The sequence below is a fragment of the Schistocerca nitens genome, chromosome 3 (genome assembly GCF_023898315.1).
Source record: "Schistocerca nitens isolate TAMUIC-IGC-003100 chromosome 3, iqSchNite1.1, whole genome shotgun sequence".
Taxonomy (NCBI): Eukaryota; Metazoa; Arthropoda; class Insecta; order Orthoptera; family Acrididae; genus Schistocerca; species Schistocerca nitens.
In genome coordinates, this window is record NC_064616.1 from 341,113,440 (window position 1) to 341,136,054 (window position 22,615).

The window sequence follows — 22,615 nt, forward strand, 5'->3', positions numbered from 1 at the left end:
CGCAGACAACACATTTTGTAGCCCTGAATTTACAATCGTGTCCTAGCCGAGCCAGAACCTCTCGATGCGCAATGTATGCGAGAAAAGAGTGGCCAGCAACCTGCGGCAAAACTATTAATCACGCTCGCTTTGCACACGGCGGTTAAAGCTGACGTCTAAGAGTAAACTTAAGATAGAAAAATAGTTTCAACATTAAAATTAAACTGTAACATCTCGCATTGCTAGCCGAGCTGACGCGATACCGACTGATGAAAAATCCTGCTTCGAAGTCATTTATGGGTTATAGAAGACACAGGCAGATTCCAAATGAAAAAAAGATAAGAAGAAAAAGAAGAGCAAATAAAAGGTCAATACAATGAAGAAAATGATGTGACAAAAGATTAAAAATAAAATAATTATTTTGAAACAAATTAACTGAAAATAATAATAATCAGTCATTATGATAAATATTTAATAATAAAAAAGTATTGTCTTTCGACTAGATTTGATCCCACGACATTCTACAGCATGGATTGTAACGGCACCATTGTGCCTTGGAAGACCTCAGCTTTACGCCCTTATATTTATCTATAGAATCAGTTGCAACGATCATTCGTTGCCTTCAAAAAATTCAGGTTTATGACATGGGGTACCTACCATATGCCAATCTCTGCGATGCAAATAATTGAATATGTACGCTCGAATCCCGTCTTATGCGAAAGAATCCAGTAGTCTTTGGCTTGTGATGTGTGAGAAATGTGTGTATTTCGTTACCTTCGTTTTGTGTGTATGTTGTTTTGGGTGTGTTTATCATGTGTGATGAAATGCGAAATAAAATGGCTGGATGCAGGATTCGGGATCCAAACGCAACAAGAAAAGCAACAGCGAACAATTCGGGCGTGACGTTGTGCGCTCTGATTGGATGAGACACCTCCAAAACGTGAATTGTGTCAAACAGCAAGTTATTTTAATCAGACTATAGCGTGCTTCATCTTTCTCATTTGTTGATGTAGGAAATCAATCAACAAATTACAACTGCAGACGTTAGCTATATGATTCAAAATCTCGTTTCTAAAAATACAGTCTATTTAGCAGTGGAATAAGGAGATCCGCATTTTCGTATGCCTTTATTCTAAGGTGTAGAGCAGACACATGTTTCATTGCAGACCACGATTTATAAGACTGTTCCCAGAATGATTTATAAGACTGTTCCTATTCGACTGGACGAACTAATCGAATACGGACACTTCCCGCAGCGGGCAATGGATTATGTAGGACAACTGTAGTCGGATTCTGCAACAAAAGCACCCGCCATTTGCGTGACGTGATTTACAGGAAAGTTAAATGAAAGAAACTGAATGACAAATTGAATCCCCTCCTCTCGAATATGAATCCACTGTCTAAATAATTGCTATCCGTACATTCGCTTACGTTCAGTTAAATTTATTTATTATTAAGGAATTGTTTGAGAGCTTGTTTTCACATTTTGTAAACAGGTTCTGCATTAAGAGCAGTCTTATAATTCTTTACAGTATTTGATGGTTAGAATGCAATAAATAACGATTTTTTTATTTCCAATTGAACATCTGAAGAAATATGTGGAGTGGGCTAACAGTTAGTGGATTGAATATTTCGAAACGTGAACGCAAACATTAGTAGGCTATAGCGGAAAAACTAGTACTAAATTATAGAGTTCGGGAAGAAATAAAGGAAACTCAAAGGAATCTGCACCTAAATGATGTAAGGAAGAAAGGTTCAACGTAACAGGAAACTTCGCAAAAACAAAACCTCTTGTTCCAACATGACTGGAATTAGAACGAAAACTTTATAAATGTCATAGTTGGGGTAAGGAAAATGTACACAGCTTCTGAAAATTTGTATGTATGGGAGTTGGGGGGGGGGGGGGGGCAGTGTAATTTTATGTGGTCACTCCATTCGCTCCGGAGAGAAATTCCAAGATATATTGCGATTGCTACTGTTCTCAGTAATTTACCGCCAGCCGTGTAACCGGACACGAGGCCTAATGGATGTCTTCGACTACTACGTTACATTATTATTATTACTCTTTTTGGCTCTTTGAAGGACAACGTAGTACCATTAGTCTCCTTATCTTCTCAGAGCTTCTTCATCCTCACACTAAGGGTCTGTCGCCATCTAATGCCCAAGCGCTTTTTTAGTACCATACTCTCCTTTCTTAGCTTGTCGGAGGTGACCTTCTGAGAACCAAGCTTCTGTCTATATGTAACCCTCGTAGTTGCCAGTGTGTGAATAGCGACCACCGTGATGTACTTTTCTGTGTGGGCTAGGCATCGTACTTCGGTTTTTCGAGCTCTGGAAGCTAATTATGGTTAACTGTGACTAGGTCAGTTGTACAATATGTCCTTAACATTTCAGGACATATCTGTGCGCAATGGAAGTAAATCATCTATGAGGGAATATAGATCTTCTAATATCTTGCGCTTTCAGTTAGCGTCTTCAAACTTGCATCTGAATATTTTCTGTAACATTTATCGGTCCGATTTTGCTATGGCATTGACGGTTAAGGCACTTCTAAATGTACGGTACTCTGGATATTTATCATGACGAAGTCATAAAGGAAATTATAGTCGCTAATTTTGTATCAGTTATCACTTATTACAGATGAGACAAATGATTTGTAAATTTCACAATTTGTCATGGTTACGTTTCGTGTGAAGCTAAACATGCAGAAGCGTTATGTACTTCCCTTACGGCTCTACTTAAGAACATAATGAAAAACCTTTTGTATAACAGCTTACAGAAATTTTACTAAATATTGTGTTTTTCTCAAAGGTACGATGGTGCAGAGATCTTCATTCACGTTTGCAGACTATTCCGAAAGAGCATTTTAGATCCCACAGCATAACCCACCACCCGAGATCTGTCAAAGAATCGACCTCCCGTGTATGGAACAGCTTCACACTGTAACTTGCATGCACTGAGTTACATTGTCTGAGGACATATACGTAGTTACTAATTTCAAAACCTGACTTATTGTATTAAATCATTAACGTAAAAATACATTCCTTCATGAGTAGATTACAATACCATTTAAATTTTTTAATTTGCTCAATAATTTTATGAAGTACTAAAATTTTTGCTGTCTCTGGAAGCTATCGAGCAGGCAACCTACAACTGGAGTTGGTGACTGTTTTAGCCATCAAATAATTATTTTGTTCATTGTTTTGGTCTAAATTAGTAATTTTTTTTTACCTTAGTGAAATTTATATTCTATCCACAGTTCTTCCCAGTGAACAGGAATAGTAATTATGTGTTGAATAATAAAGTCTCCCCACCCCCTGCCTCCAACATGAAATGATCTTTTTAATCAAGAACTGTGCACGTTGTTTGAGGGGTTCTTGGGTGTCTAGGCGGGTACGATTGTCGAATGCCCACGATATTTCGGAAAATAACCGTTCCGCCTGCTGCTCCCTCTTTGTGGAAGCGTGTGGGGGAGTTTGTAGCCTTGCAGGTTTTACTCCTCTGTGTACTTGTGTGTGTGAATTTATCTGTGATTTTTTGGTGTCTGTGATATGTGATGAATGTTCTGTATGTGTCTGGTACCAGCCTGAGGTTGGAGAGATGATTGTTAATTTTTGGGGCGGGAAGAGGATTAGGATTTGGATATAGGGATGTTCTCTTCGACTTAGTCGTCGAAGATCGTCATAGGGCGTTTGTGCTTATCGCAGAACATGTCATACCGACCTAAGGAGTTGATGAGGTTATTTCCAGATCTGGAAGAGCTCTCGTAGAAAGCCCTTGCCAGATACTGGTATCTTTCTTTGAGTAGTGGGATTTCGGCAGTGGCGTGTAGATCATCAGTGGGGAATCCAAGGGGTAGGTGCAGTGCCCTCCTGAGGGCGCGGTTTTGCAGCCTCTGGAGTTTGTCCAGATGCTGCTTTGCCGCGTATCCCCAGGCAGGACATGCATATCCCATTACTGGCCGGATTAGGGCCTGGTACACATTAACTCCTACTGGGCAGGGAAGGGAGCTGGTTGAGATCAGGAATGGGTATAGGATGGACATTCTGGCGCAGACCTTCCTGTGGACCTGGTCTATGTGGGATTTCCATGTAAGACGAGAGTCGAAGGTTACGCCAAGGTACTTGGCCGTTCTGCGCCAGGGGAGTTGGGTTCCGTTTATGTGAAGATGGAGTCGGCGGGGGGGGGGGGGGGGGGGGGGCGTTGAGGAGGTTCGCGCCTTCCGAGCCTGTGGGTAATCAGCATAGCCTGCGTCTTTTCAGAGTTGATGGTGATGCGCCAGTGCCGCGCCCAAGTTTCTGTGTCATCTAAAATCCTTTGTAGCCTACGGATGACAGGTCCTTGTTCGCATTTCTCGTGTAGAAGACTGTGTCGTCTGCGCACTGCGAACCAGGGGGCCGTTGGTGTGTCCGCAGTGTACAGGCTGTACAAAACGGGCCCCAGGACTGATCCCTGTGGCACCCCAGCACTAATACGCCTTTTGGTGTAGGTGGCAGTTTCTAATTTGACGGAGAAAGTTCTATTCGTGAGATAGCTTTTGATCAGCTTAACTATGCTCCCAGGAAACCCTTGTGAGTACAACTTGTAGAGTAGCCCTCTATGCCATACCAAGTCAAAGGCTTTGGCTACGTCTAGTAGCACTATCCCACAGTAGCCTCTGTGGTTGAAGCCCTCTGTGGCTGCTTCAACCACTCTCATGACTTGTTGTGGGGCAGAGTGGTTCTGCCGGAATCCGAATTGGAAATCCGGCAGAAGTTGCTCTCTGATAATATATTTCTGCATGGGTCTTAGCAGGAGGCGCTCATAGATCTTGCTGAGAGTTGGCAAGAGGCCACTCGGCCTGTAGTGCTGCGGGAATAGAGGGTCTTTCCCTGGTTTGTGTATCGCGACAACTTCCGCATGTTTCCAGCAAGGTGGGAACTCGCGGGATCGAGTAATCTCGTTGAGGACTTTCGCGAGGTGTGTGATCGCCGTGGGTGGGAGATTTTTGACTAACTGATTCGTTATACGGTCGTGTCCTGGCGCCTTTTTTGTGGGGAGGGACCTAACTACTCTTGCCACGTGCTTGGGGGCGAAAAGTGTGGGTTCGTCCTCTGGGTCCTCCTCAGAATTGAGGAAGACAGCCAGATGACGAGTGACTACCTCTTTATGTTCTTCATCCTGGGGTTCTGCCGCTTGAAACTGCTTCTCGAAGGAGTCGGCGAGGACGTTGGCCTTCTCAGCATGGCTGTAGACCAGACCCCGCTCGCGGTGCAGTGGCAGCATCCTAGCACGTCTTTTTGTGAACTGTTTGGTTGCTTGCCATAATGTATGATGGTCTACTTTGAGAGCTGTGAGGCGGTTTTGCCATTGCTGGTTTCTGTGCTCATTGAACCTTCAGTTCTCCCTGCAGACGATTGAGCAGCCTTCTGGTGGCCTGATTTCTGGTGATCTTCCACTCTTTAGCCACTCCGTTCTTATGTCGAATTTGAGCTAGCAGGTGTTCCGGGAGCTGTATTTGCGGCGGTGGGCCATCCCTCTGTGCAGGGGTGGCCTCTTCCGCTGCTTGTAAGATGGTGCCTGTTAAGTCTCGTAGCACTTGTTCTATTGTTTCGGCAGTAGGTGGCGGAGCGCGAGCGAGATCAGAGCCGACAGTTTCTCGGTATCGCTACCAGTCCGTACTTTTGTAAGACGTCTGGTACCGTGGGAGTGCTACCCATTCTCCCACATCGACCTCTAGAATCACCGGGTTGTGGTCGGAGGACATTCTGTTGCCTGTCCTTGCGGCCACGAACCCTGCAATCCTCCTAGTGAAAGCTATGTCTAACGAGTAGGGCCTGCCTCCATTTTTTGAAAAATGTGTGGGCTCGACTGGACACCATGTTTTGAAGTGGTGGATGCGTGCTAGTTGTTGCAGTTTGGTGCCTGCTCTGGAGGTTACTTTAGAATTCCAATTAGGGTGTTTGGCATTGAAGTCGCCTCCTATTATGAGTCTGCCTTCAATTTGCCCTAGAGCAGCTATGTCTCCCTCATCTATCTGGTCTTGTGGGGGTCGGTAAATCGCAACAATTGTTAGGGGTCTGGTGGCACTGGTTACTTCCACCGCCACTGCTTCGATTTTGTTGGTAGCTGTAAGAATACCTGGTGGTGGGGGATCCCTCTTTTTATTCCTCCAACATCGGGTGGAGTTGATGCAATGGTCTGTCCATTCTCTGCTGCTAGTATTTATACCACGAGGATGCATGGGCGATTCCGTGTGCCGAAGACTGGTGGCGTGACCGATGGTGGGGGAATAGGAGGCTGCGGTAGGTGGAGGGCGGGGGAGGTGGGGGGGGGGCACAGTATCTCTTCGGCAGCTGTGGCAGAATGGTCTCGTGTCCATGTGAAACGTTGCTCACTGATAGAGCTCAGCATTGGTTCCCAGGCCTTACTGAGTTGGTAGCCATTGTCCCTGTTGATGAGGAAGTCAGTTAGGCGAATTTCTATGGCCTCTTTAATGATGCAGTCCTAATAGTTATTTGTGGTGGCTGCTAGAGCACATTGGCTTGGTTGGCCTAGGCGGGTGTAATGTTGGTGTCCTTTGCATCGACCTTCTACCGTATAAACTGTTTGGATGATATAGGATTTGCCACAGCCACACCGAATTTTGTATACACGTGCTTTCATGAGGCTGACATTGTCGTTCACTGTTCCCAGTAAGGCGCGCGTCTTAGATGGTGGTTGGAAGACTTTGTCGATCTTGTGTTGCCCTGATAGTCTCCCTGTTTTGGACAACACATTCTCTGCAAAAGGTAGAAACGCCAGACCTTTCTTCTCTTCCTCTATTTGTTTTTCACCTTGGTGCCTACTGCGTTTATGCTGTTAGAAGGCCCTCTGGATTGGTGGTTGCCATAGCCATTCTTGCAAAACAGAGTCCTGAGGTGTTTTAGTTCCGTGGTAGGATCTGTTTGTCCAAGAGCTATGTGCTCTGTGTACCAAGGTGTTAAACACACTGTTCAGCATAGCCAGATGGTGACAGCTGGAAGAGACATACAGGCTTCAATTCGTCAGTTTCCACGGCTGCTTCTTTGAAACTCTCCATTAATAGATTAGGACCACTGGAGAAAGAGGGCTCCCCATGAGGGACTCGTGTAAATAGTGACACGACTTCAAAGTCGACCATGATGTCGAATACTTGTAAAGTTAGCTCCTTTTGGCGGCCAATGAAGTCCGTCGAATTCTGGATGTGGTGTGAACATTTTCCCATGAAGGATTGTAGCAGGCCTACCACATACCGTGCCAGGAGGTATACTGGCGCCTCTATGTTGCTACCTGACGGTCGCATCTCCACCTATTACGGTTACCCCGGAGTTCCTGACGTTGCCTCAGACCTCACACTATCCTCTTGAGAAACACCTCACCCCATCTGGTTCTGAGGACAGGCATCGTAATACATATTTGAGAACAGTCCACATCCAGTCATTGGAAGGCTATGTATCCTCGTGCTACCGCCGATAGTTGGCGAAGTCTTTTGATGTCCATATCCTCGAGCAAGCCATTTTTCAGCAAGTTGGAAGTGCTTTGTTGTATCTTCTTAATATTGTCTGTTTTAATTTTCCGATATGCTGGATTGTCCAGTAATTTTGTAGCATCTTCTGTTCATAGTCGCGTCTCTCAAGAGTGACAGTAGCGTTCCCCTTGTCAGTGGGGAGAACCACTCATCTCTATATTTTCTCTGAGGTTGCGTAGTGCTGTTCTCTTTGCTCTGTAGATATTGCTTCTGGCCAGTGTTGCTCTCGAAAGAAGCACAAGAAGCGGTAGTAGCTCACTGACCAATGAGTATCATCTTACGTGCTCCCTATAATGTGGGCTCCTCATCCAACACATTGTGGGCTGTTACCTCTACGCCCTGCTTACGCCTGTTACCACCGATTTCCTGGTGTTGCCCCAGCCCTCACACTACCCTCTTCCGAAATGCCATGCCCTCATCTGGTTCCAAGGACAGGCATCAGAATACATCTTTCATAACAGTCCACATACAGTCTATGACTGGTGGAATTGGGTTGCTACTGCACACATTATGCTTGTACAGTTGCCCCATTACCAGCATACCTTTGAAGGATATCTCCACAGCTTCTTTCTTGACCTACCTCACTGTTGGAGTGTGCCCCATATTCCCATTTCATGATGCATCGATGATCACCTTCCACAGTAGAGTGCACTGACACCTTCATGCCAATAAATTGATATCATAGGAAAAAGAAGAAAAGAAAAAAAAGAACTTGTTTCTTGGTTATTGGGCTCTCGTATCCCTCATTCCTATCGCCATTAAGGATTGGAGCTCAATCGATTGCACCTTTTAGTTACCTTAGTTTAGTTTTCTTAAGAAGGAGGTAGCTTTCGATACGATATAATTAGTATCGCAATCCCTGAAGAGGGATCAGTTTATTTTTGTTTGGGAGGGACACAAGTGACGTTTCTCGTAGGCTCATCGCAGCTTTTTTGTTCGTTTTTTGTTTTTTGCTAGGTACCCTTAAGGTGACAACTTTTCTGCTAAAAAATTAAAAAGGTAAATAGAGAACAAACTGCTGAGACATCAAATTCACATCCACCACGGAGTTCGAGTTCGAATCCTCACCAGGTTCCTTTTTTCATTTTGTACATGTTCGTTCCCTAGTTCTCATCGTTTATAAGCAGGACATAATTTTGTTACATGACAATAGACTATCACATGACAGTGGGATCCATTAAACTGCATGCATATGTGTCTAATAACTGCGCAGTGCACTACTACGACTGGTCCTGTCAGCTACACGTAGGGCTGCTTACCAGTGGATTATATATATTATGAATAAATCGATACACTTTTCCTCCGCAGTTAATGGACAGAGAACTTCCAAATGCTAGATGTACTGCCCAAACAGAGGACATGATTCTTGTAACGGTTAGCCAGTCACCTAAACAAAACACCCATGATGTTGCGAGGCTGCTACAGATATCTCAAAGACTAGTTGTAGAAATGTTGCACGATAAAAAAACTACATCCATATCATTAGACGTTAACTTTACATCAGTGCCCAGAAGATCACATTTGACGAATACAGTTTTGTGAATGGCTGTAGCACCAAGTGGAATATAACGGACATTTGACAAATAACATGATATGGGCTGATGAATTTAGCTTCACTCAAGAAGATATTTTCAACCTCCACAACAGGCATTATCGATAGAAACACAGCCTGGATGACACCTATGAACTAGGATTTCAGGCATGCTTTGGCATATACGTGTGGGTTGGAATCGTGGGTGGAGTGCTTCTGGGCGCTTAACTTTTCCGTATAAACTGAGTGCGCCCATGTATATCATATTTCTTTCCAATAATTTGCCTGATGTATTAGAAAATATACAACTTGGTGTTCGGGGACAGCTATGTTTTCAGCATGATGCGTGCCACCAGACTTTATAATGAAGGGGAGTAACTATCTAAATGACGTGTTTCCAAGGAAATTCATTGGTTCTGGATATCCAGCGTTCTGGTCGCCATGTACCCCTGACCTTAGTCCACCAAATTTTTATTTGTGGTGACACTTAAAGGAATAAGTTTATAGTGCTTTGCCCATGGATGTACACAACCTAATAGCTCTTGCGCATGCCGCTTATAGAATGGCAATTTGGAAATTTGTGGTAAGTGCTATGGGACCAAACTGCTGAGGTCATCGGTCCCTAGGCTTACACACTACTTAATCTAACTTAAACTAACTTATACTAAGGACAACACACACACCCATGGCCAAGGGAGGACTCGAACCTCCGACAGGGGAACCGCGCAAACCGTGGAAAGGCGCCTTAGATTGAACGGCTACCCCGCGCAGCTTACAGAATGGTGGATGCAGGTGTGTTGTGTAGGATCCAGCACAGTATGATACAGCGAACTGTGAAGTGTTTGCTAATGATAGGTGGTTGTTTTCAACATCTGCTCTAAAGTGAACGTTGCTCGTACGTGTACGAGCTCTGTGAAGATTAGCCTAGGCGTCAAACATACAGAATGGAATTATTGTGCATAGCATAATATGCCCCCCTCCCTCCCCATGAACCATAGACATTACCGTTGGTGGGGAGGTTTGCGTGCCTCAGCGATACAGATAGCCATACCGTTGGTGCAACCACAATGGAGGCATATCTGCTGAGAGGCCAGACAAACGTGTGGTTCCTGAAGAGGGGCAGCAGCCTTTTCAGTAGTTTCAGGGGCAGTAGTCTGGATGATTGACTGATCTGGCCTTGCAACATCAACCAAAACAGCCTTGCTGTGCTGGTACTGCGAATGACTGAAAGCAAGGGGAAACTACAGCCGTAATTTTTCCCGAGGGCATACAGCTTTAATGTATGGTTAAATGATGATGACGTCCTCCTGGGTAAAATATTCCGGAGGTAAAATATTCCTACATTCGGATCTCTGGGCGGACGTCGTTATCACCAAAAACAAAACTGGTGTACTATGGATCGGAGTGTGGAATGTCAGATCCCTTAATCGGGCAGGTAGGTTAGAAGATTTGAAAAGGGTAATGGATAGGTTAAAGTTAGATATAGTGGGAAAAAGTGAAGTTCTGTGGCAGGAAGAAAGGGTCTTCTGGTCAGGTGAATACAGGGTTATAAATACAAAATCAGAAAAGGGTAATGTAGGAGTAGGTTTAATAGTGAACAAAAAATTGGAACGCAGATATTCTACTATTAACAGCATAGTGAACGCATTATTGTAGCCACGATAGACACGAAGCCCACGTCTACCACAACAGTACAAGTTTATATCCCAGTTAGCTCCGCAGAGATAAAGAGATTGAATAAATGTATGATTCTATAAAAGAAATTATTCAGATAGTTAAGGGAGACAGAAGTTTAATAGGTTTAATAGTCATGGAGGACTGGAATTCGATAGTAGGAAAAGGAAGAGAAGGAAAAGTAGTAAGTGAATGTGGCTGGGGGGAAGGAATCAAAGAGAATCCGCCTGGTAGAACTTTCCACAGAGCATAACTTTATCATAGCTAACACTTGCTTGAAGACTGATGAAAGACGGTTGTATACGTGTAAGTGGCCTGGCGGCACTGGAAGGTTTCAGTTAAATTATATGATGGTAAGACAAAGATTTAGGAACCAGGTTTTAAACTGTAAGACATTTCCAGGGGCAGATGTAGACTCTGACCACAATTTATGGGTTATGAACTGTAGACTAAAACTGAAGAAACTACAAAAAGATAGGAATTTAAGGAGATGGGACATGGATAAACTGAAAGACCAAAGGCTGTAGAGAGTTTCAGAGAGAACATTAGGGAACGATTGACAAGACCAGAGGAAAGAGATACAGTAGAAGGAGAATGGGTAAATATGAGAGATGAAATAGTGAAGGCAGCAGAGGATCACGTAGGTAAAAAGACGAGGGATTGTAGAAATCGTGGGGTAACAATTTAATCGATGCAAGGAGAAAATATAAAAATGCAATAAATAAAGCAGAGGAAAGGAAATACAAACGTCTAGAAAATGATATTCACAGGAAATGCAAAGCAGGGATGGCTAGAGGACAAATGCAAGGATGTAGAAGCACGTATCACAAGGGGGGAAGATACATACTGCCTACAGGAAAATTAAAGGGACCTTTGGAAAACAGATAAGCACCTGTATAAATATCAAGAGCTCAGTTGGAAAACCAGTCCTAAGAAAAGAAGGGAAAGCAGAAAGGTGGAAGCAGTATATAGAAGGTCCATACAAGGGCAATGTACTTGAGGGTAATGTTATGGAAATGGAAGAGGACGTAGATGAAGATGAAATGGGAGATACGATACTGGGTGAAGAATCTGACGGAGCACTGAAAGATCTAAGTCAAAACAAGGCCCCAGGCGTAGACAACATTCCATTAGAACTACTGATAGCCTTGGGAAAGCCAACAGTGACAAAACTCTTCCATCTGGTGAGCAAGACGTATGAGACAGGCGAAATACCTTCAGACTTCAATAAGAATCTAATAATTCCAATCCAAAGAAATCAGATGCTGACAGGTATGAAAATTACCGAACTATCAGTTTAATAAGTTACGGTTGCAAAATACTAACGTGAATTCCATACAGACGAATGGAAAAATTGGTGGAAGCCAACCTCGGGGAAAAGCAATTTGGATTCCGTAGAAATGTTGGAGCACGCGAGGCAATATTGACCCTACGACTTATCTTAGAGGACAGGTTAAGACAGACAAACCTACGTTTCTAGCACTTGTAGACTTAGAGAAAGCTATTGGGAATGTTGACTGGAATACTCTCTTTCATGTTCTGAAGATGGCAGGGGAAAAATACATGGATCGAAAGGCTATTTAGAATTTGTACAGAAAGCAGATGGCAGTTATAAGAGTCCAAGGCCACGAAAGGGAAGCAGTTGTTGGGAAGGGAGTAAGACATGGCTGTAGCCTATCCCTGATGTTATTCATTCTGTATATTGAGCAAGCAGTAAAGGAAACAAAAAAAATTTGGAGTAGGAATTAAAATACATGGAGAAGAAATAAAAACTTTGAGGTTTGCCGACATTGTAATTCTGTCAGAGACAGCAAAAGACCTGGAAGAGCAGCTGAACGGAATGGACATTATCTTGAAAGGAGAATATAAGATGAACACGAACAAAAGCAAAACGAGGATAATGGAATGTAGTCGAATTAAATCAGGTGATGCTGAGGGAATTAGATTAGGTAATGAGACACTTGAAGTAGTAAACGAGTTTTGCTATTTGGGAGGCAAAATAACTGATGTATCTCGAAGTAGAGATAACAAAAAATGCAGACTGGTCATGGCAAGGAAAGCGTTTCTGAAGAAGAAACATTTGTTAACAACGAGTATAGATTTAAATTTCAGGAAGTCTTTTCCGAAAGTATTTGTATGGAGTGTAGTCATGTATGGAAGTAAAACATGGACGATAACTAGTGTAGACAAGAAGAGAATAGAAGATTTCGAAATGTGGTGCTACAGAAAAATGCTGAAGATTAGATAGGTAGATTACGTAACTCATGGAGAGGTATTGAATAGAATTGGGGAGAAGAGGAATTTGTGGCACAACTTGACTAGAAGAAGGGATCGGTTGTTACGACACGTTCTGACTCACCAAGAGATCATCAATTTAGTATTGGGGGGAAGCGTGGAGGCTAAAAATTGTAGAGGGAGACTAAGAGAAGAATACACTAAGCATATTCAATAGAATGTACGTAGTAGTAGTTATTCTGACATGAAGAGGCTTGTGCAGGATGCAGTTGCATGGAGATCTGCATCAAACCAGTCTCTGAACTGAAGACCACAACAACAACAACAACAGCACAATATGCAATCTAGTGTAGTCTTACTGTGTTAGTAGTGCCTCACTGGATACAGACGATGTTACTATATCCACTATTATTTTCTACTGACTTTGTTTATCATGTACGAAACATATTTGTCGTTTGCGTCTGTACGAAGTTCTTTTTAGGTCTTAATGTTTAAATAAACGTGTAGATTAGATACACGTTGATACTTTAAATGAAAAAAAAGTTAGAGGGAACGCGATACGTACACCGGCGAGTCTGCACATTCGTTTCCCTGGGACATTGTCTCATCTCTTCCTTTTTTGCTTTAATTGAAACAAAAATTTAGTGCAAAGGCGACTCGAACATCGGCGAGACTGCGTATCCTTTCTACACAGCACTGTATCTTCTGTTTTTTTATAATCCAAGACGCTCAGATTATCATACTTCGACGCTATTCATTTTCTATAATGGAACATGAGAGGGAAATATACACATTATTTCACAATAAAACAATATACTGTATCAGCATATAAAGTCAGAAAATGTAAATGCGAAATAGTGACCGTTCCTTGTAGGCAGATGGAAGGTAAGGTTGATGGAATATAAGTTAGTGTGGGTCGCCTCCGGCTCGATGTCAGATTGGAGACTGGAGTGGACAGGAGTCAACCCCACGAAGCCTGGGCACGGCGTCACCAACACCATCAACCAACTGGAAGACTACAAGAAAAGACAAAGGACGGATGTACTCAATTGCAACCATGAAAATTTCACCATCTGACACAACAGTGATAGACACAAGAGCGGGGAATGGCGAAAGAGAATGCAGTATCATACGCTGTGCCTGCCAGGTGAGGGGGTGTAAGTAGAGAACCTCGACAGCAATTCAGCCAACCACGCCATGCACATTCCAGTTGGGTAAGGAATCGCGCATAACAGCTGAAGGGTAACTGGAAAAATAGGTGCAGTGTAGTGTGGAAGTTGTTCAATCACCGCATGCTCACTCTGCAGGAAGGTCCAAAGATCTGGCCATAATTTGTCACCATGTCCATAAAGGCAGTCGACTGTCCATCCATTGCTCCAGACTACGAGTCTTATCTGCAGGGAAATACACGACCTCCAGGAGAATGAAATCATACGATTCGACCACGGATGGAAGGACGTGGAGGAAGCAGGATCCCATTTGCTGCCCCAGCATCCACACTTCAGAACACCAGTGCAGGTCAGGCAATGGGCATCATCGTCCACAAAATGACAGGTGGAGCACAAAGAGTGTCCATCAAGCCAAACGCATGTAAACGTTAGTTAGTGGCTAATTTTCCACATGCAATGTGATATCATATCACTCGGACTAATGTGGGGAGGTATGGTTGATGAATGTTGCGCCACACTGTAGTCCACCTTATTATGTATACTTGCTCTCAATATCATTGCAAAGTACGCCACGCAGTAAAAATGTTTCAAATGGCTCGGAGCACTATGGGACTTAACAGCTGAGGTCATCAGTCCCCTAGAACTTAGAACTATTTTAACCTAACTAACCTAAGGACATCACACACATCCATGCCCGAGGCAGGATTCGAACCTGCGACCGTAGCGGTCGCGGGGCTCCAGACTGAAGCGCCTATAACCGCTCGGCGACACGGGCCGGCGCCACGCAGTAATTTAACATAGAAATTATTCAGACGTGGGGAGGCGGGGGGGGGGGGGTGTACGTGGGAGGCCCGAATATGCGTAGCTAAGGTCCACAAAAATTATAGTAGCGAGAATACGGACGCTATATGTCCTACTAACAATGGCGGTGATATGGAGGCCGCCGTGTAAATGTCCATCAGCTGCTGCATGAGTGAGTTCCTCGTTCCCGACAACTGTTTGTTTATGGTGTTCAGATACAAGGCCACCATTGAGCTATTGGGACAGCTCCAGCACAGCGTAGGGCTCATGCGGTACCTGTTCCTGCCATGTTGCATGTACTTACAGCGTTACCAGCTCCATGTTTTTTTAAATCGTATTTGTATTACATGCACTGGCGAGATTAGGTTTTGCTGTATACATTTTTCCTTGAGCTGGGATGAGGAATCGTATACCGACCATCAAGTGTATTATTTTTTTCTTCACGTCATATTATGTTACTCATTTTCTGCTATTATGCTTATAATCCCGACGTTAATCAGTGGTAGAAATATGGAAGATGTTGTGTGCTCAGTTATCATGTCCTTTTTGGAGACTGAAAATCTCTTCTGCTGGAATCAAATCGGATTCGACAAACAGCTATCTGTGAAATGGAACTTGCTCTGTTCGCCCTTCACATCAAAGTCAGTGTATACCCACGTCCAGATTGACGCCGTGCACCTTACTTAACTCGTGTAGTAAGCTAAATACGAACTTACAGAATATCAGACTATCTTTTTGATTGGATTTCTTGAAGAAAAAGAGAGCTTCATGTTTCTCTTTTGTTAACAGGAATACTTCGAAAACTTGTTAAAGTAATTACAAGTAACAGGCATCTACACAGTGTTTACATTCTGGTACCAGATACAATTTACTTATTAATAATCAGGATTCTTTAGATCAGACATTCCTAAAATCGTATGTCTATTACAAGAATAGTGAATTGCAGAAACGATGCAGCATTCAGAGCACATTGATTGTCTTAGTTGAATTCTTGAATGCAATAACACACTGACAATGTGATACACACCACATTAAGAGCATAAGCACGTTGAAACAAGGCTTGGAATTTAACACTAAGTCAGTGATAAAGTTTTTGTATGATATCATAATGTTTGTTCATTCTACACGCAGAACTCACACTCCTCTGCAGGTGTAGAAACCATACTACTGCAGTAAACAATCACATACTACACAAAAGGAAAAACATTTACTTTCATTGCAAATCAGTGGAACATACATAATTTATATTTTCATACAATTACTTAAATTCAGGTAGACATTTGGAAAGCAGAACGTCTTAATGATGATGGTGACAAATGTTTCTGGCACACTAGCTCACTTGGGAATGACAGTTTGAAAAGTTGCACTAGCCCCCCTCAGCCCCGACTAACTTTGTTGCAAGGCACGCCAGAGCAGCAATGGCCTACCCAAGTCACTTACCGCTTTCCCATGCACATGTCAGTTTGGCCCTCTGTGGAAGGTTGCATACACTGCTACCAGCAGTCAGTTTTTTTTCTTTTTTTTTTCCCGGGTGATGAGACAGCCATCGAAAACTTTAGTGTTTTATTACGAGTCATGTGGTTTGAAAACTGAGAAAATTTTATGGAAACACACACTCTGTATAGTATATCATCAGCTGGCACCAAATGGAATTCAGTTAATGAATCAACAGTGTAGCACGAAACAAACACTCGTTATATCTCCCTACAGCAAGTCAACTGGTAACATTAAAAAACATGATGAAAGAATGAACTTATTTCCATTATGTAAAGACAAATTTGACTTAGGGGTCAAGATTTTTACAACAGCCAACAGCTACAGGAAATGAGTAGACAAGTATTTCATAACAAACACAAAATTATTAGTTTCTTTAAATATGGCACAAAGATATATATTTAGAAATTTCCAAAAAAACATCACTTTCTAAGACATGGGTGCTTTGAAACAAATCCAATAAATAATTGATGTGTTTGTAAAACAGGAAGTGTAGACCATGACTCCACCTGCTCTATACCATAATGAGCAAACTGGAAGATCAAGTAATTTAACAAGGATATTGTTTTAATGAGAGATAATAAGCATCATAAATCAGCAATAGGTCCATGCTTACAAAAAACATAGTAATCAACATTCTACACATTTGTTAAAAGTTACCAAATTGAACATTATGGAAACAATTCAGATACGCTAACAGACTAGCATTATAATTCAATTGTAGATGATTCAAATCTTATGCTAATCCACTCATTCAAACAATCTGACTTGTAAGTACCACCATATGAGAGAACCTTCAGGGATGGTGAGTGATTCATGTCATACATTAACAGACAGAAGTAACTAATGCAAGATACTTACGTAAAGTAACAACCAATTTATATAATTGCTACTTAACCACATTGCTAACAGCGAGAATTACTGTTATACTGTTTTTATGAAGCACTATAAATCAAACTAGTATGTATATTAACTGATAAACAAGAACTTTGCAGGCAAGGCGGGGGAGGGGGAGGGAAGAGGGATGTCATGATCTCCACCCAAAAAACAGTTTAGTAAAAACATTTAAATTTTTATGTACAGGGCAGTTATAATTAAACTTTTTTACCTGAAAAGTTCGCCATGGGACGATGAAAACTTGCGGAAATATTTGTAAGAACGTGTGGAAAGGAAACAATGAAAAATTACTGAGACAAATACATTTTAATTTCCACATGGGAGGGTAACATCTGATAATTGCTTACAATGTTTACATTCCAAGATAAACAAGTTGCTCAATGTGATTATCGTCTGCTCATCTGCATACACAACAGCCTGGAACTGCACTAGAGATACCATTGTGCAATTGTTCGCAGCACTTTTTGAAAGGTGGTGCATGGGATGTTCAGCTGTTGTGACATGGCTCATGCAAGGCTTGAACTTTTGATGTTCTGTCCAGCATTCTCAGGCATGGCAGCAGTAACTTCTTCAACAATTTGTGTCACAATTGGCTATCAGCCTCTCCCAGGAGCAATTCCCAAACTGCAAGCTAATTCGAACTTCTGAATCACACTTTTTTAAACCACAGTGCAGACAGAGGATATCTTCACACAAGTTTTAAGAATGGATCCCCTACCGCGTACTGGTTTGACTGGCAGGCACACGGAGGATGGGGACTGAGGCATTGCCTTGTCCTTGAAGGCCCCCTAACAGGAAACTGCGTTTCCTTTATTCGGTTCATTGTGGCAGCTGGTTCAGTGCGGGTATGTTAGGGCTTGTTGCCGGATTCTGTCTGCATGAAAATGGACGTAAAAACAGAGCAACAAGTTTGTGTGGAATTTTGTTTTAAAACCGGATAGTCAGCTTTTGAGACTTACAAACTATTAAAACAAGCTTTTGGGGATAATTGTATGAGCCAGTCAAATGTTTTTGTCTGGTTCAACAGATTTAAAAATGGCCACAAATCATTTAAAGATGAAAGACGGTCCAGCCGTCCTTCCACCTCAAAAACGAATGAGAATGTTGTGAAAGTTCGCGACATAGATCGCTCTGATTGTAGACTTGCAAGTATGGAGATTGATGACGAACTTAATATAAGTTTCTATGCAGTTCAGTAAATTTTAACTGATGATCTGAACATCTGTTGAGTGTCCGCAAAATTTATTCCAGAAGCGTTGCCGAGTGACCAGAGACAATGCCAACTTGAAGTGTGGTAAGAACTGATTAATCGGACTAAAAGTGAGCCAGATTTTTTAAACAGGGTAATTACAGGTGCCGTAGGGTGGGTATATGGATATGATCCTGAAACCAAAGTGTAGTCTTCGCAGTGGAAGACTCCAGGTTCACCATGAGCAAAAAACGCATGAACTCAGTCGAAGGTGAAGAAAATGTCTTTGATTTATTCGATTCTACCGGTATTATGCATCATGAATTTAGCCCTAGAGGACAGACAATTAACCAGGAATACTACAAATGTGTTCTTGAGCGTTTGCGCGAAAAGGTGCGGAAGAAAAGGCCTGCATTGTGGAAAGACAGGAGTTGACAATACTCCGGCTCATCGTGCCTTCTCCATCTTTGAATTTTTGACCAAATTCAAAATTCCTGTGATTCCACAACCGCCATATTCGCCTGATTTAACCCCTGAGGACTTCTACCTGTTTCCTGAACTGAAATTTTCACTGAAAGGAAAGCGATTTGATTCGATTTAAGACATCCAGGCAAATACAGAGAGCATCCTTAACACACTTCAGGAAAAAAAATTCCAGGATGTTTCCAAATGTGGAAACACCGTTGGAGTCGGTGTGTTCAGTCAGAAGGGAACTATTTTGAAGGAGATGCATCACAGTAGCATATAAGTACCACCGTTGTACAATTACAAGCTCTTTCTTAAAGCTTTCCAGTCACACCTCATATGCCCATGATCTTAGTGCTGATTGCAAGAACATTAATGATGAGAGTATCCTTTAATTTCATGCTGTGAAAATTATGATGACGCCAAGGTTCTAAGACTTGGTTACTATTACAGTTCTTAAATTAATTACATGACATAGGTTCCCAAATTTTTGGACCAGTGTTTCTCAAATGCTATACCAGTATTGCTCTGAACTACACTTTCTTTGATTTTATGCTAAATCGTTTTACTATGTACTGGTTTAAACACATTTTTTTATTTTTATTATCATTACTAAATAATTATTATTATATTAAGATTTTTATGTATATTATTATCCAGTTAAAGTCACAGACATCCTTAGCATATTAAAAGGCTGAGTGAAAGCAAGTAAAATTTGTGATATAGGAAAGGAGAGGGGAGAGGCTGAAAGGCACAAACTGCAACACGACACCTCCCAGAACTGAAGGCCAGTCCATGCCTGAGAAGCTGTTTCTTTTTATATAAAGTCTTTCTGCCTTCTGCAGTCATTACTGCTACATTCATTATCTATCAAATTTCTTCTCCTATTCTTCGAAATACCAATTTTGACCCACCTCTTCAAGGTTCTCTTTCTCAAGGTGAACATTATTTTGTCTGCCCAGTTATGATCCACCTTGTCTTTGGCCTGGTGTTATAATTCTGTACTTTTTTGCATAGAGTATAGATTAATTTTATATCACAGTGAATGATTTTGCAATATTGCTTCTAGAGCACCTTTAAATCCTAATTAGAACTTACAAGCCGACTCTGTATTTAAAAAAGTCACTTTCTTCTTGACATAACAGTTTTTACCACTGATGTTAGCCACATACCTTATAAATTTCGCAACAATTATCCCATACCTGTTCACAAGGAAAAATTTATTTGACATTACTCTCATTTAAAAAAAAATTCCTAATTACAGCAAAATAAGTTTGTGATTTCTTATGAAACTGAATAGGAGTAAGTGTGTCAGTCAGTCTGTGTTAGATTTGTCTTGAAACTTCAGTTCATATCTGAGAGAATGCCCAATCCAGAGTTTCTTGTATGTATCTGACATAGATACACTCTTTGAATTAATGTGCAGGACACTTCCAACAGCACCATTCTGACATCTTATCACTCTACAAACCTCTCAAATTGTAGCTAAAAACAATTTGGCCATCATCCAATAGTGCCTGATTCCTCCAACTGATACCTATAACTCACAGCTATCAAATTGAGGCTACATGTCTACCCCATTTCCTCTGCACCAAGAGGGTGTATTCCCTCATTTTAGCTCATGAGTATACATGGGCTTATTAGTTACCATTTACAAACTTTTTCTACAGCCAATAAAATATTATTGTGAAGTGATGCCCATCTTACACAATAAGCTTGTCACAGAGTTTGTTATACGCTGCCCATGTGGTTGCACTATCAGTTGGAGCTATTATATATATATATTGACATAGACACACACACACACACACACACACACACACACACACACACACACACACACACACACACACATCAAAAAAAGTTCCAGAACCTGTACAGAAAACTGAAATAGAGGTCAACATAAACAATCATTTCCCCCTTTTTATCGCTCATGAAAACCACACATTGTATGTACCACCATACAGCGAGACCTTCAGAGATGGTGAGGTGGTGGTCCATATTACTGTACACACCGGTACCTCTAATACCCAGTAACATGACCTCTTGCATTGGTGCGTGCCTGTATTCGTCGTGGCATTCTATCCACAAGTTCGTCAAGACACTGTTGGTCCAGATTGTCCCAGTTGTCAATGGTGATTCGGCGTAGATCCTCAGAGTGATTGGTGGCTCACGTCGTCCATAAACAGCCCTTTTCACCCAGGCATGTTCAATAGGACTCATGTCTGGAGAACATGCTGCCACTAGTCGACTGATGTCGTTATCCTGAAGGCAGTCATTCACAAGATGGGCATGATGGGGGCGCGAATTGTCGTCCATGAAGACGAATGCCTCGCCAATACGCTGCCCATGTGGTTGCACTATCGGTTGGAGGATGGCATTCACGTATCGTACAGCTGTTACGGTGCCTTCCATGACCCCAGCGGCGTACATCGGCCCCACATAATGCCACCCCAAAACAGCAAAGAACATCTACGTTGCTGCACTCAATGGAACTGTGTCTAAGGCATTCAGCCTGACCGGGTTACCTCCAAACACATCTCTGACAATTGTCTAGTTGAAGGCATATGCGACAATCATCAGTGAAGAGAACATGGTGCCAATCCTGAGAAGTCCTTTCGGCATTTTGTTGGGCCTATCTGTACCATGCTTCCTGGTGTTGTGGTTGCAAAGATGGCCCTAGCCATGGACGTTGGGAGTGAAGTTAAGCATCATGCAGCCTATTGCGCACAGTTTGAGTAGTAAAACAGCATGCTTTGGATGCACAAAAATCATTATTCAACATGGTGGCGTTGTTGTCAGGGTTCCTCCGAGACACAGTCCGTAGGTAGTGGTCATCCATTGCAATAGTAGCCCTTGGGCAACCTCACCGAGGCATGTCATCAACAGTTCCAGTGTTTCTGTATCTCCTCCATGTCCGAACATCACTTTGGTTCACTCGAAAACGACTTGACACTTCCATTGTTGAGTTCCCTTCCTGGCACAAAGTAACAATGCAGACGCGACCGAACTGTGGTATTGACCAATTTCTGGGAGCGGAAAGACTTACCTTACGGGGAAAAAGGGACAGGCATACACTCCCACACAAACCATATCCATCTGCACATATACAGACACAAGCTGACATATGTAAAGGCAAAGAGTTTGAGCAGAGATGTCAGTCGAGGCGGAAGTACACAGGCAAAGATGTTGTTGAATGACAGGTGAGGTATGAGCGGCGGCAACTTGAAATTAGCGGAGGTTGAGACCTGGTGGGTAACGGGAAGACAGGATATATTGAAGGGCAAGTTCCCACCTCCAGAGTTCTGATAGGTTGGTGTTAGTGGGAAGTATCCAGATAACCTGGATGGTGTAACACTGTGCCAAGATGTGCTGGCCGTGCACCAAGGCATGTTTAGCCACAGGGTGATCCTCATTACCAACAAACACTGTCTGCCTGGGTCCGTTCATGCGAATGGACAGTTTGTTGCTGGTCATTCCCACATAGAAAGCTTCACAGTTTAGGCAGGTCAGTTGGTAAATCATGTGGGTGCTTTCACACGTGGCTCTGCCTTTGATCGTGTACACCTTCCGGGTTACAGGACTGGAGTAGGTGGTGATGGGAGGGTGCATGGGACAGGTTTTACACCAGGGGCGGTTACAAGGGTAGGAGC